This window comes from Chlamydotis macqueenii, chromosome 17 (genome assembly GCF_036417535.1).
Source record: "Chlamydotis macqueenii isolate bChlMac1 chromosome 17, bChlMac1.mat, whole genome shotgun sequence".
Classification (NCBI taxonomy): Eukaryota; Metazoa; Chordata; class Aves; order Otidiformes; family Otididae; genus Chlamydotis; species Chlamydotis macqueenii.
In genome coordinates this window covers 4,292,154-4,306,143 of record NC_141572.1, presented here as the reverse complement: position 1 = coordinate 4,306,143, position 13,990 = coordinate 4,292,154, and the positions used below count along the sequence as shown (strand labels likewise).

The 13,990-nt window shown below is 49.0% G+C and overlaps 1 protein-coding gene across 9 annotated transcripts in view; it reads left to right on the top strand.

Annotated features, from left to right (window-relative positions):
• NCOR2 (nuclear receptor corepressor 2) overlaps positions 1-13,990 on the top strand; it is a 239,535-nt gene that overhangs the window by 36,850 nt on the left and 188,695 nt on the right. The gene's annotated exons all lie outside the window — the stretch shown is intronic.

The window sequence follows — 13,990 nt, the reverse complement described above, 5'->3', positions numbered from 1 at the left end:
CTCTATGTAACAAAGAAACAGAAATAACAAACAGTGGGTTTACTTAAGAGTGATGCAAATGTGCTTTTTTACTGTAAGCCACCGGAGAACAGTCACTTTCACCTAGCACAACCTTCCTGCAGACGACGGCACCTCCTTCGTTTGCCGCCTGTGATGCGCGCTGGTGGATGTCTGCCCTCAGGTTGTCTACTGTGTTCACAGTCTTGATGTCTGAAGTCTCTCGGTACCTTACTGACTGTTCTCCTGCTCCTTTCCTCCGCCGTGCACGTGCTGCTTCCTCACGGCATTTTGGCACCAAGGAGGAGGCAGAAGTAGCGTTTAAAACATGAAGGATTCCAGATGTGAGCACACCTTGGACACTGCTGGTGGAGGAGAAATGCGTAATCCACGCAGGTGTTTACATTCTGGTGCGGCCACATGGTATGTGTGGATAAATACATCCCAGATAAAGTTGCTCGCTTTTGTGGGTTAGTTTCCTCTCTTCTTTTTGAACTGTGACTTGAAATCCACACCCCGGGGAGCGTGCAACTGTATACCTGCTAGCTGCATTCCCTGCTGCGGTGTCAACTTGATGGTTGGAGCTTCACATTCTTAAATGTCAGCGATGAGGTGTTAGAAGTTCCCCTCTTCCTGCCGGAGGAGATTGGAAGAGGCCCTTGAGAGCTGTTTGCCGTAGGAAATAAGAGTTGCCAAGATCCTCCGTTTCTATGGAGCCTGCGTGATCCCTTCACCTTCTGAAGGACGGAATAATCCTGGCATTGCCACTTCAGCCCCGTCCCTGGCCAGACAGCAAAGTCTGGTTGTCCTTCTGATGCTTTTGATTAGCCTCTGCCACCGTTCTCCATGAAGACAGGCCAGCAGAAATGGCTTTGCTGTGAGACTGAGTCTTCTTCCCCGTTGACAGGAGCTCTAGCGCTTACATTCCCTCAATGCTGTGCAAATAATTTTGTGATTTTATTCACAAAGGCAAATGCTTCCTATTGCGCTTGGGGAGGTTGTGTGCTAATGAAACCGAAAATTAGTTTTTCTTGGTGTGAGGTTTAATTTTGAGCATCTTGAGCACAAGATCAGCACGGGGCTGTGAGCTAGACAAAGTTTTGTTTTTACGAGCGCTCGCTGGAAAACTCATCACTTCTGCTGATGCTGGTTCTCCTTGAAGGCTTTGTAGTGCCTACGGTTATTACTGCTGCTGACTTCGTGTTGGCTTTGTGGCAGAATTGTTAATCTTTGGTAGTGATTTCAGTCCTTTTATTTACCAGGTAACCTCGAAATAAAAGACGCTACCTCTGTGTCTGTATCTTTTCCGTTAACGCTGCAGATCCCAGCACGCGCAAGTGGGGAACGGGCTGTTTGAAAGGCTGCTCTTCTGGACTTCTGGTGCTTCAGAGAAGCTCTGTGTGTTGGTTGGTGCAAACTACACTGAACTCCTAAGCTCTTGAATTATTTTAGGCTCTGGAGTGTGAAAAAAGGATGCCACAACGCTGTCTCCAAGGTAGTGCACGGGGCAATGACGTTTGTGGAGGGTGCGCAAGCAGCTCCCCTGTGCCACGGTGAGCAGCACCTCTGCGCTAGCAGGGCCGTGGCACAGGGGTGGAAGGGGACCCTGGGGTGTTGATTACCTAATTTCAGGCTGGTGTCTATACCATTTTACACTTTCTAACTTGTGTCAGCCAGGGCTCTTTTTATATAGATGTGAATTTTCTGATGCAGACCGTGCTAAGGCTGCGGTATCTTCCTCCCTGCTGCAGGCTGTTTCAGGGATCAGCTTGAGTTGCCGTTTCCTCCTTTCCGTTTTTCAGCCGTGGTGCTGCATCCCTTCTCATCAGGCAGGGAGTTGAGACTCCTGACTCAGTCCTCCAAGAGACTCATGAAGTTGCCTGGGTAAACACTGCTGCATCCGAGCAGGCAGAGCTGGCAGATGGGGAGGAATGCGGCCGCCTGACGTGGTCAGAAGGAGGATGCGTGTGTTGGATGTATCCTGGGTTTGATTCGGTGTGAAAGGTTCAGCTCCAGGCTGCTGACCTCCCCGGCCCCCAAAGTGTTGCAAGAGCAGTTGGTTGCGTGCGACCTTTTTAGATTTCTGTCCTGACCTGCTGTGTCATGCGCTGGAGACGATGGTTTTGTGAGGATGCTCTTGGGTGATGAGTGAAGTGCTCTGATATATAGCCCCCAAATGCCATGGGGTGTTATTTTTGGGTATTTCTCAGGTCAAAAAGAAGTATCTGGTGACTGCGTAGGAGGCTGCTGCTTTGACTGGTGTGCACAAGCATTAACAATGATAAATCTGCTTTTTTGAGGTTTTTTTTGTTATTTTTTTCCTGCTGAGCTCCTCGAGACTTCTTTGTATTTTGGTAGAAAAACAGAGGCATAAAACCTAAGAGGTGTAAATGTGTCTGTCCCAGGAGAGGTGCCGAGTGTTGGGGGAGCGCGTGGGCTTGGGGCTGCAGCCTGTGCCGAGCCACATCCCAAACGCATTCTCCAGCGCCTTTCCCACTGAGGTGGGGCCCGGAGCGATTATCTGAAACGGTAGTAACGCAAATTGAATGAGCAGTCCGGTTAAATAAGTAATGAAGTTAGCAGGGTGCCTAATTAAATTAAATTAAAAATTATGTATGGATGATGCCTTTCTAATAATTGCTGTAGGTTTGTCATTGAGGAGCTCCACACCGCCCTCTCGGTAGGAAGGTTCCTCTTTCTCAGATAAATGCCTTGGTACCACCAAGGGATGCATTTTACTCTTCTCTTTGCTTTGGCTCCTTCCTGATGTTCTTGCGGCCGTTGCAGCATTGCTGTTCTCTATTTTGCTGGGACTGAGTTGGGGTAATCTCTCCTCATATATTTGACTTTTTTTTCCCTTCCTGCAAAGGGTTTCTGCTCTGCTCCTGCTCTCCTAGACCAACCCTGGTGCTTTTTCCTCCATCCCTGTGCCTCGTAGGGACTGTCCCCTGTCCTTCAGGGAGTTGCTCCTGCTTTTGTACGGCATTGTAAAGCAATGTCTGGCAACTCTGGACTCGGTGACTTAACCCACTGCTTTATTTGAAAGTAATCTCTTAATTTCCATCTTTCCAGGCTTCTTCCAATTAGCAGCGTTTTGAAGGTGTGTGTCAGGTGTGTCAGCATTAAGCTGAGGTGGAAGAATTATTTTGAAGTGAGGGAAAGCAGCTGAAATTAGAGACACTTGAGAAGACAGAGCCATCTCCTTTCCGCAGACAGCTCGTTGAGGGCAGTCTGTCTTGCTGTCCTGGGCACGGTCAGGCACTTAATGCATTTTGAAGATGGGTTGTCAAGGCAGAGCTGGCTCCAGCTGGCAATTACTGACCTTTGAGGTAATGTCTCCTTAATAGAAGGATGTGAGTACATCAGAGGAAGAATTATCATTGTCATAACCATCTTTTCACCTCTTTTGAGGAGGACAGGTTTATTAAAGGACCTGTGCTCCAGCAAAACTGGTCCTGCTACTCCAGGAGATGAACGCCGGCTTTTCTGAAGGTGAGAGATGTGGGGAAGAGCGTGAGCCCAAATGACCACAGCTCTGCTGCTGGTTTGTTAATATTAATATTGTCTTAACTGTGTTATCCCAGAGGTGCTGCCATCACTGATGGGCCCGGCCTTGGCCAGCGGCGGGTCCATCTTGGAGCTGCTGGCACTGGCTCTGTTGGATGCAGGGGAAGCTTCTAGCAGCTTCTTGCAGAAGCCACCTCTGCAGCCCCCCCACCACCAAACCCTTGCCACGCAAACCCAATAAATACACTGATGTACCGAAGTGACCTGCATGGGTGCAGTGACCTGAGCAGGGCTCTGCATGTTTCATGCACAGCTGCTTTAAAGAGATGCTGATCATTTTCAGCGTGACCTCCTAATTATTGGAGCAGATGAAAGCCTTTTCCTTTTTTCCTTCTTCTTTTTAAATCCTCCTCCCCCTGCATGTTCTCTTCTCCCAGCTCCTTCCCCAAGCCCTTATCTAAGCCAATCAACGTGAGACAAACAGCCAAAAAAGCGGTGTTCTTGCAGTGGCGATTAACTAGATGGGAGACAGCCGGTGTCTGGAACCCCTCAGGAGGGCCTGGCCTGGGGGTAACCCAGGGTTTTTAGCAGCCAAAGGGAGAGCTGCAGTCAGAACAGAAACGCTCTTGCGTTTGAGGTCCTAATACAGTGACCTGCATCCTGGGATGTGGATTTTTTTTAAGAAGAACTAAGTGTGGAATTTCAGTAATGATGAGGGGCTTTCCAGATATCTGATACATCCCTAATTAAAATAAATTAATACCAGTATCTGTATATCGTTTGCAGGTGAGTTTTCAGAACTTCAAGATGTATGGCTGGGTCCTTCAAGGACACTCTTTCTGTCCCAAATGGCCGTTTAATGTTGATCCAGTGTCCCTCAGTGTTGGAAAACATGAGTGGAGGGTAATGTTGGTGCAGAAGTAGGTTCTGTTTCTGACCACAGATTGCTGGTGGACACGTGGGTTTGTTTTCTCTCATACTTCAAGATTTTTCTTATCTGGAGCCATGGGAGGGATTTTTCCAGTGTCCTCTGCTCTGTTTTGGAGGAACACTGAACAGTTGTGCTCGTGGTGATAACGGAGTAGGCTGAGACGGGGGACAAACTTGTCTCATGAATTTCGGCTGCGGTGGTGGGCTGGAAGGAAGCTGAGCAAATGGACCTGATGTTTAAATAGTGTGTCCTGAATTGCTTTCATTTGGTTCTTGTTTTGTAAGCCATTGGCTGGGTTTTCTGTCCTTTCAGAAATCAGCAGCTTCTTATGAAATATGGAGCTGTTTAAAAACAGAGAGCAGCTGCTCCATCCTTGCGTCAGCGAGGGCTCGGCAGAAGGAAGGGGAGCGGTAGACGGTTGTTTAGCTGTGATATTCTTCCCTTCATCGTTGTTGTCATCTTGTGTTAACGGAAGATCCGATCAAATATACCGCAGGCAAGTAAGACTTAATGTTTCTTTGTTCTCCTGGACCGGTGCTGGGAGGGAAGAGGGGCAATGTTTGAATGAGACTCTTATTTCTGTGGTTCAGACTGCCTGGTGTTGCCTGTGTCGGTAGATACGTTGTTCCGCTCTGGTTGCTTAGGCTGGTCGCTGTATTTTTAGCTGGGGAAAGTCTTTACTTGGTTGTTTGTACAAAACCTCTGCCGTGTGATACGGAAACCTCTGGGGGGGTAAATGTTTAGTGGGGAGAGTATACTCTGTTCACACCGACTTCCTAACTTGTTCTAAACTCTTTTTCTGAAATCTCAGCCAGATTATTTAAAAAAAATAAAATGAAAAATGAGGAACACTGTTGCACAAGAACTGGAAAGAACCCAAATAGTTTGCTTACTGTTAAAATTGCGACATGACTGGAAACATTTGGTAAAGAAAAATTAATTGCCTGGTGTTTTGTGGTTTCCTGTTGAATCTCAATTTTTAGAGGAGGTTGAAAAACCCATGGATGTTTCCTCAGATTACTAGATAGCATTATACCTTGTGTGCATGATGAAAGATCTTCAGCGAAGCGTGCCAGATATCCATGGCTTGCTGTAAAAAGTCTCTCCCATCTGGAACATGACCGTTTTCTCCTATTTAGTAGGATGGCTTGAGCGGAGATAAACATGCAGTGAAACTTAACCTGGTCTGGTCTTACTTGACTTAAAGAAGTCTGAGTCTAGGTGCTGGCTAGAAGCATCCTTCCAGTCCTTGAGTTGGTGACAGGGACAGGGTTTTTGAGCAGTTTCTTAGGCCTTCATCCTTTTGGTCATGATCTGCCAGCATGGACTTCCTTCCCATCTGAGAGTCACCTGAGGAAGGATGCTCCTGTGGTCGTTAGCCCCCAGGTAGAGCTTTTAATGAGCTTTGAAGCCGTGGACAGGGCTGGCTTGTAAGGTAGGAGGGGGTCAAGCAGTCATTCAGCAGAGGAAGGGCTTGAATGTGGCTAAAGATCTGCTCTGGCCAGGAGAGGCACCATCATGGCCAGTTGCAAAACCCTGTCAGTGCAAAGTTGGAGCTTCTGTTGAGGAGCACCTGGTTCTGTACAGGGTCACACACGGGGGGCGTTGGGTGGACGGGCAGGGTGATGAACACTGCAGCAGTGCGTCCTGTGCAGGAGGCTTGGAGAGTGTCCGAGAGTTGCTGGATGAAACCCTGGACTGGAGACCTCCGGTCGGATCAGAGGAGCGTGGCTCTCCTTGGCCCACAGCCTCTATATCCTGTGATCGTGCAGATGGTGTTTGTGTACCCAGAAGTACAACTTGTGATGACATAGGGCTTAAGGTTGTGAAATCTTTGAGGTTCCTCTGGGAGTTCCTGTGGGAAGGGAAGAGTTATCCCTCAGAAAACTTACGTGGGCAAATAATGAATCCCAGTAAACGCCAGAGGTTTTCTACAACAAAGGCAGGGTCTGTGGGGAGAGCGTGGTTAACAGTGTGGAATTGGGGACAGGTTAAAACTCATGAAGAAGTGCATGTGGGGAGCTATAGCTGTGCATGGTGTATTAAAGCTTTAATTTGAGGTCGCTGACTGAGATCAAAATAAGGTGCCGTGAAGCTACGTTGCTTTTGGGGAGCTGAAAGCATCTTCTTGAGATGCTTTGGCCCCACAGCTGCAGACATAGTTGCTTAAAATCTGCTTCTGGTTGCCCTGGAAAACAGAAAAGCTTTGGGTTTCTTAGTGTACTTGGAAATAATGAAAAACTTATTTAAAAAGTAATGCCCATCTAATCCTTCAGCTTTCTGAAAGCCCCCATCCAGTTCTGAACGTGTGTGCTGGCTCTCGGGCTGTTGGGAGTTAAATTCTCCTCTTGGTTCAACTGTGGAAACAGTCCTCACTTATCGTTTCCCAGTTTAGCTCCTGTATTAAAATTATAACAAGGCTGGGGTTTATTTTTGTCTTGTGTACATTTATCTCCTGTGTATCCTTGTGTCTATTATTAGATCCCTTGCTCCATCGCTAAATGGATTGGCTGAGCTCTTGGGGACAAAATGCTGAAGCAGATGACCAGGCTGTGATGCCCTCAGCCGCGCTGCTTTTCCGGTGTTCACGGTGACTGGGTTTGCGTGGCGTTTGCCGCAGCGTGCTTATTTTAAACGCCGAGGACGCGGTGGGCAGAGCCGGCAGATAGGAGATCTCCGGCGTACCGGTTCAAGGGAGGAGGAGGGGGAGCTCCAGCTGAAAATAAGCAGAGAGCAGAGGTGTCTCTCTGGGAAGCATCTGAGTTGCATGACAAGGGTTGCAGCCCTCTTCTTGTTGGGTTTTTTGTTTGGCCTTTTTTTTTTTTTTTTTTTTTTTTCCATGGTGGGATGTTTCTGTTTCAGCAAATAAGGGAATGTCTGATCCTCTGAAGGAGGACTGATGTGGTGGTTGGCTGGCTATGGACTTAAACTTTCCTGAATTAAAAGAAAAATTGGCCACTTTTTATGGGTTTCAGCCTTGTTTCATGATCCCCATGAGTATTGCTTCTGCCAGTCAACGGCTGGACACTTGTCCTCAAATCAGTCCCCAGCTTTTCGGCTTGCGTGAGAGTGATTTGTACTTCTGATCTCGCCTGCCTCCTGTTTCCACATCCAGCCTGGAAGAGCTGCCTTTTTTTTTTTTTCCTCTGTTGTTGTTGTTGTTTCTGGGATATCTTAACCATGGTCTTCCTCTGCTTGCAGGGTCTGTTTGTCCATGTGGCCTCTTATGTTTTCTGCAACTCTGTCCCAGGTCTGAGGAAGATCTAGGGTCCTGCATGCTGCAGTGGTGTGCCTTTCACAGGACTGGGTTTTGGTGCTTTTTTGATTTTTTTTTTTTTTTTTTTTTTTTTTTTTTTTTTAAATAGCCTAGGAAGTGCCTTTGGGAGGGACATGGTCCAGAACTCATGGAAACAGTTAGAGGAGATTCTTACTGGTGTAGAATGGCTTTGGATCAGATTCTTGACTTTGTTTTTCTTGATCCCGTTGGAGGGGCGCTGCCTGGGAATGCCAGCTTTCGCACAGATCCTGGAATGAGCCGTCTTTTTCCACCTCCTCCCTTCTTTGTGTTCCTCATCCAGCATCCTTTGGTTCCTGCATCGGTGCCTCCCTGTTTTCCCCGTGTGAGCGGCGCTTTCCGACGTCAGAGCCTGTTCCTAAAGACGCAGCTCGGCCCACGCAAAGCCTCTTCTCTGCTGCGGGCTCGGCTAGTAGAGGCAGGTATGCCCGTTGGGTAATTTTACCTGGGGCTGGGTGTGTTTTTGAAGGCTCTGGCTTCTTGTGGAGGTGAGGTTGGCTCAGCCCTGGCCGTGCGGCTCTGGGTGTAGGCAGGATCGGTGCCCAGGACTGAGTTTCCTGCGGGATTTGCTACTGTGGCCACAGAATTACTTGGCAGGTGGGGGAAAGTTGATGAAACAAACCTTCTTGCCCTAATTGTCAGGCTTTTGTATTTGTTTTTGTGAATTTTTTTTTTTAATTTTATGAACTTTAAAGCATGCATGACTGAACAGTTTAATTAGCTGTGGGAACTGCTGGAGATAACTTACTGGGATTTACTGCAAACCTCGCTGCCCTGTTTGTGTTTTCAGCACAGCAGCGTTGCTGTGAGCAGGCAGGAGTGCCCGTGAAGGGAGCCCAGATGAGATGTTAGCACCCGAACAGATGAAAGCGGCTGTGCAGTTGACTGGTGTGTAGGCTGGCTGCTTGCTGTGGGAACTGGTCCCTCATCGGGTACCGTCCCCGGGCAGGCTCCTCGCAGGGATGGGATGCACCTTGAGCACAGCAGAGCAGAACCCAGCCGTGTCCACGTCTCTCATGGACCTACCTCTTCCATCCAGGTCAACTGCTCGCATACCTTTGTGTTGCAAGGGAAACCTTACATGTCCATGCTTCGTGAACTGCGTTCTAATTTGTTAATCTTGGAGTCTTCTCTTCTACCTCCCACTCCAAAATATTTCTGTGGCTGTGAAACCGCTTACAGGAGGAGCACCAGCAGTGGTGTTAGAGTTGGATATGGGCTTTATGGAGTTGTGGAGGTTTGTCATGGTCTGTTAGCACGTGTTCAGAGACTGCTAATGGGTGATGTTCCCAGAGAAGTGGGCTTGAAATCCTGCTCCCCATGCAGTGAATGGAAGTTCTCCTTGACTTTGTAGAGGCTGATGTTCAGTCGAAGTTCTTCTCCCAGTCCCGTGCTTGGATCCCTTGCTGTGGCTGAACGTGGGCTTTCCGGACCACGAGCAATACCTGAGTGGTGGTGGAGGAGCTGTAAGCGGCTGCAAGCAGCTCCTTCTCCAGAGAGAGCACAAGTGAAGACCAACCTTGGAATAACAGAGCTTCTAACAACAAGGTTCTGGCTTGTGGTTCCAGCTTCACTAGTGATGACCAAAATTGGCTTTCTGATGTGTTTTTCTTGTGCTCATGGTGATTTTCTGTGGTCAGATTTGCCTCCTTTCTTGTTTTGTCCCTGCGCGTGAATGGGTTGTCTCTGGAGCTGGCTTCCGTGCCACAGTCTGCTTTGTGGTGACACCCAGCCTCGAGCGCATGCCGGGCTTGCCATCTCTCCGGAGGCTGTACATGAGTGAGTGGTTCGAATTGGTTTTGAATTGTTAAAGGTCAAGGATATTATTGCAGAAAAGGTTCATTAAAAAAAAAAAAATACTGGAAGAGGTGCTGTTGGTTATTTTCTTTAAATCCTTAGATTTGGGGTTTGAGAAGCAAAATCACTCAATTATGTTTTAAAGCTGAATAAAGAAGTCAGTATTGAATGTTTTAATGTCTTGCAGATGCTGTGGGGTTGCAGGGTTTTATTTTAAATTTAACAATGAGAGCTGGAGTGGCTCCAGCGCTGTGAAGAACAGTCTCTTTAATTAAGGGTTTAGGCTGGGGGAGCGCGTTAGTGTGATGCCATTTTAAAGTTTCAGCGGGGCTTTGTAGTTGTGACTTGTTATTCCCATCTTGGATCGCACATCTGCCTGGCTGGGGTCGCAGTGGGGATGCTCCTTGCCCGGAGAAGGGAGGTTGCTCCACAGCAAGGTTTCTGCAGAAGTTTTGGCTCTGACTTTGTTTTTCTCTTTCCCGCGGCTCCTGATGCCCGCTTTGAAGGTGCCATCATCTCTTTGCAGCCATGTGCGCGTGGTGCATTACGCCCAGGAGAAAACGCCAGTCTTGTTCTTCCCAAAGGATGGTTTTCCCGAGACCCGCGGAGGTTTCTCCGGAGCAGCAGGGTGTGGAAGGGAGCTATGTGCCGGCAGCTGTCGGCGGAGCAGGGCTGGATCCCATCCCTGCACAAGTTTCTAGGCTGCACTTCTCTCTGGCTTGGTTGCCTGTTGCTTACTGGGGTGGAACCCAGAAAATTGGCCATTAAAAATAAAAAACAAATTATATTCTCCCCTAGAAACTGCAGGCGTTCCAGGCGCGTACCCCTGAGTTCTCATCGGAAGAAAGCAGCGTTAAGAGATTTAGGGTGACGTCTCTAACTCCAGCCCATTCCCTGCTCGTGGGACTGGGGCGGATGCTCTGTGCCGGTTCTGGTTTTCTCTCCCATGTGCGGCTTTGGCTCTTTGGTAACACAACATACAGTTAATTATTGGAGCAACAACTGCTGCTTTTGGCCATCTTGGATACTTTGCTGTACGATCCAGCACCTGCCAGGGTTTGCTGTGTCCTGGTTTGTGCTAAGCAGATTGCTTGACTTTTTTTTGGGTAGTTGCTGTGGGAATTGGGCTTGAGGAATTGCAGTCTGGTAGCAAAGGCTGAGCAGCTGCGCGCCTGCCAGGTGCCAAGGTTTGCATTTCGTGTCTCCTAGTATGTTTATCCCCATAAAATAATTAATTGGACTAGAGCTCCAAGCAATGCTATCACCTTTGCACATTAACCAATTATAATAACGCTCTGTGACTTAATGAGATTTAGAAAGGAACGTTCAGGGTTTTTTTGTTTGTTTTTGTTTTGGTTTGTTTTCTGTTTTTCCACTGTTAGGCTCCCACGGATTGTGCATTCAAGCCTCCTCTCGAGATGGCGGGGCAGTGGGCCACCCGCGTGTGGAGGGCTGGCCACGGAGAGTCGTCGGCCACCGATGCGGAGCAGGGGCCTTCGGGTTTCCCAGAGCCGTTGCCAGACGCGGAGCCGGATCCTGAATGCTGGCAACGCTATTTTGAGCATTCAGAAGGGAGCTAACTGTATTTTTGCGGTGACCTTGGCTCTGCTATTTTTTAATTTTCTCTTTAATTTCTATTGTTTTCCTTGCTTATTTGTTAACTTGCAAAATTCAGCAAATCGCAGCGGATCTCCCAGCCCTCAGGGAGAGTTTGACTCGGCGCTGCAGTGAGCCAGTGCGTGGCCGTGGTGGCACTCGCCGCGCTCGGGCTCGGAGGTGTCGGTGAGGCTGTGGTGTGATGCGGGTGCACCAGGGCTGGGCCGGGCTGTGCAGACCCTGGGGTCATCCCGCGCAGATTTCTGGGTGTATTAATAGTAAATATTAACTTCATGTGATCTGGAGAGCTGCTGTGTGTTTGTGTTAGCTGCTCATTTTGGTAGGATTTAGCGGCAACTCAATCACGAGGCTCCTTAACTTTGGCAGTCTTCGTTACCTCGTTGACTTGAATGATGTCTTGAGTGTCTTCTCCTCCTCTCTTTGAGTTTTGCTGCTGCTCCTCACTCTCGCTGGGGCACGTTGGTGCTTTTAACTCATTCAGCTGCAGGACAAGCCCACGCTGTGTGCGGGCAGGATGCCCTACGCTGGTACAGGGCGTCTTGAGCGCGGTTGGTTCTCCAGGGCATCCCTGCAGTGCTATCCCAAAGGGATGGATGAGTTCTCCCAGGACTTGCTGAGAGAGGGTTTGTAAAGCGTCCTGCTTCCCGTAGCTCTGCACATCACGCACGGAGCCCCACGAGCCTCATCGCTGCTCACGCGGGAGGGCGATGACAAAATTGCACGCACAAGTGTGATTTTGCTGTCTGGTTGCTCTGGAGCTGGGCTAGCTGAGAGGAGAATCTCGTGCGCAGCTTGCTGGAGCGAACACAGCAGAGTGAATGTACCTGCTGAGTAACAGACCGAAATAAAACCGGAAAAACCCCATCACTGCGCTGAGTCTGGCTGTTACTGCAGATGCTGTGCTGATGAAAAGTCAACAAATCCATTAAATGGGAAACGGGCCCTGGGAAGAGGAGCATCCCCTGCGTCACCGCCCGGCGACACCGGACCGTACATCTGGGCGACGCCAGGAGGGAAACGGTTAAAGGAGGAGAGGCTGTCGGGTTGGGTTAGCCATCAGATAGCTAATATTTTAGAGGTTTTTCAGAGCTAAGCTATAAAAAGGCCGTAGCAGTATTTCAGCTCACCCATTGTCTGCTGGAAGCCAGCCAGCGTTGCCATGCCGACGAGGAATTATTACTTGCTGCCAGAGCTGGAGGAAAAGCTCATACTTTTGGCTTCAAAACAGGAGGGGTGGACTTATGTAATCCACTGTGTTTATAGGCTGAGACTGGCAGGAGCATTGAGAAATAATTACAGGCTTTCCATTTCATTTCCAGCTTGGTTTTAAGGCTGTGTGGCCTCTCTTTATTTATTTATTTTGAAGTTGAGAGGGTGGCTGCTAAAGATGCAGGAGGTCATGGAGGTGATGCGGGGATGCTGCTAGGTAAGTACCCCCCTCCCTTCCCTCCCCAGCCTGGCCGGGCTGCTTTTGTTTTGGTGGCCTTTTTGTCTGGAGAGAGCTAAACTAGGCCACAGCAGAAAGAAGTTGCTTTGAAAAACTGGGACTTGGCCCGCCGACACAGAAGCAGTGTTTAGCGCTGGAGGCTGAGAAGAGACTTTTGCGGTTGCCCGGAGGTGGCCAGCCGCTTGCCGACGGAGGTGAAGCGCGCGGTTTTACGAGCCCCTGCTGCTTTTTGAGGTGATTTTAGCTCTCCAGCCCTCCTTGGCTTGGAACGTGTATTTTGTGGGGGGGAAGAAAGCGACAAGGAAAAAGGAGTAAAAGTTTTTGGTGTTTTTTTTTTTTTTTCTTTCCTTCTGCTGACTGTCTTGGTCTCATGCGTTGCTCCGTGTGCTGGAGAGGGATTTGTCAGTGTGATCAAAGCAGTTCTGCTGATGTTTCGTGCTTTTGAGAGGTGAATCGCAAACTTTAGCCTGTAATTAACGTGGGTTTGCTTGTCCCAGGACCAGTCAGCAGATGATGCTGTGAGAAGTTTGCCTGAAAAGCAGCGCGCAGCGTGTTTCCACTTCGGTCAGGCCAGTGGGAGTTCGCGGCTGCTCTTTTTGTGCTGGCTGTCCCACAGAGACTGGTAAACTCTGCTCGCGAAGCTTTGAGGTGGGGTGCTTTTGCTGGTTCTGAGGGTCATGGCGCTGCAGTCCTGGGGAAGGCGCTCCTGGCGCGATGGGAATCCCTTGCCCGGGTGAGATCGCGGGACCGTGCTTTTGCTGAGGCTGAGGAGCGGGGATGCTGTGGCTGGGACGCGAGGGCGGGATCGGGGCAAGCGGTGCCTCGCTTCTTGGTCGGTAAAGAAGAATAATGTTACGACTGTGACTTTTAAAATCTCTCTGACTTCGGGTGTAAAGCTCTGAAGAGTGGACAAAGCCCGTTTTTGGAGGGGCTGTGAAGAAGAATACTTCGGTAGAGGTTACAAAGGCGTATAGAAGCTGCAGTGTGCTGTGAGTTGTTTTTTCTTTTACCTTTTCTTTCATTGCACAGTGTCCTACTACAGTTATGTTCTCAGCCTGTGCTCATCTGACTCTTTGAGGTTGTTGTGGTGCGTGCAGATTCAATATCCCTGCTGCTGGGCCGGTCTGCTCTGCAGAGGGGAGTTGAAAGTTGGTGAGCATGCTCACCTTCAGAGAGACTGCACTTTTTAGGGACAGTTACAGTCCCATATGAACATTTTTGAGCCATAACTTGACATACAGGGGTACTTCAGTGGGACTAATGTACCTGAGGGGTTGTTGAGTGCACACAGCAGGAATAAACTGCTTTTTCCAGTTTCCCCACAGTTACAGGAAAAAACTTGGGAGAGTGGTGGCACGCTTCGAGTCGGGAAATGTCCCCGGCAATCGCAAGCTTGACT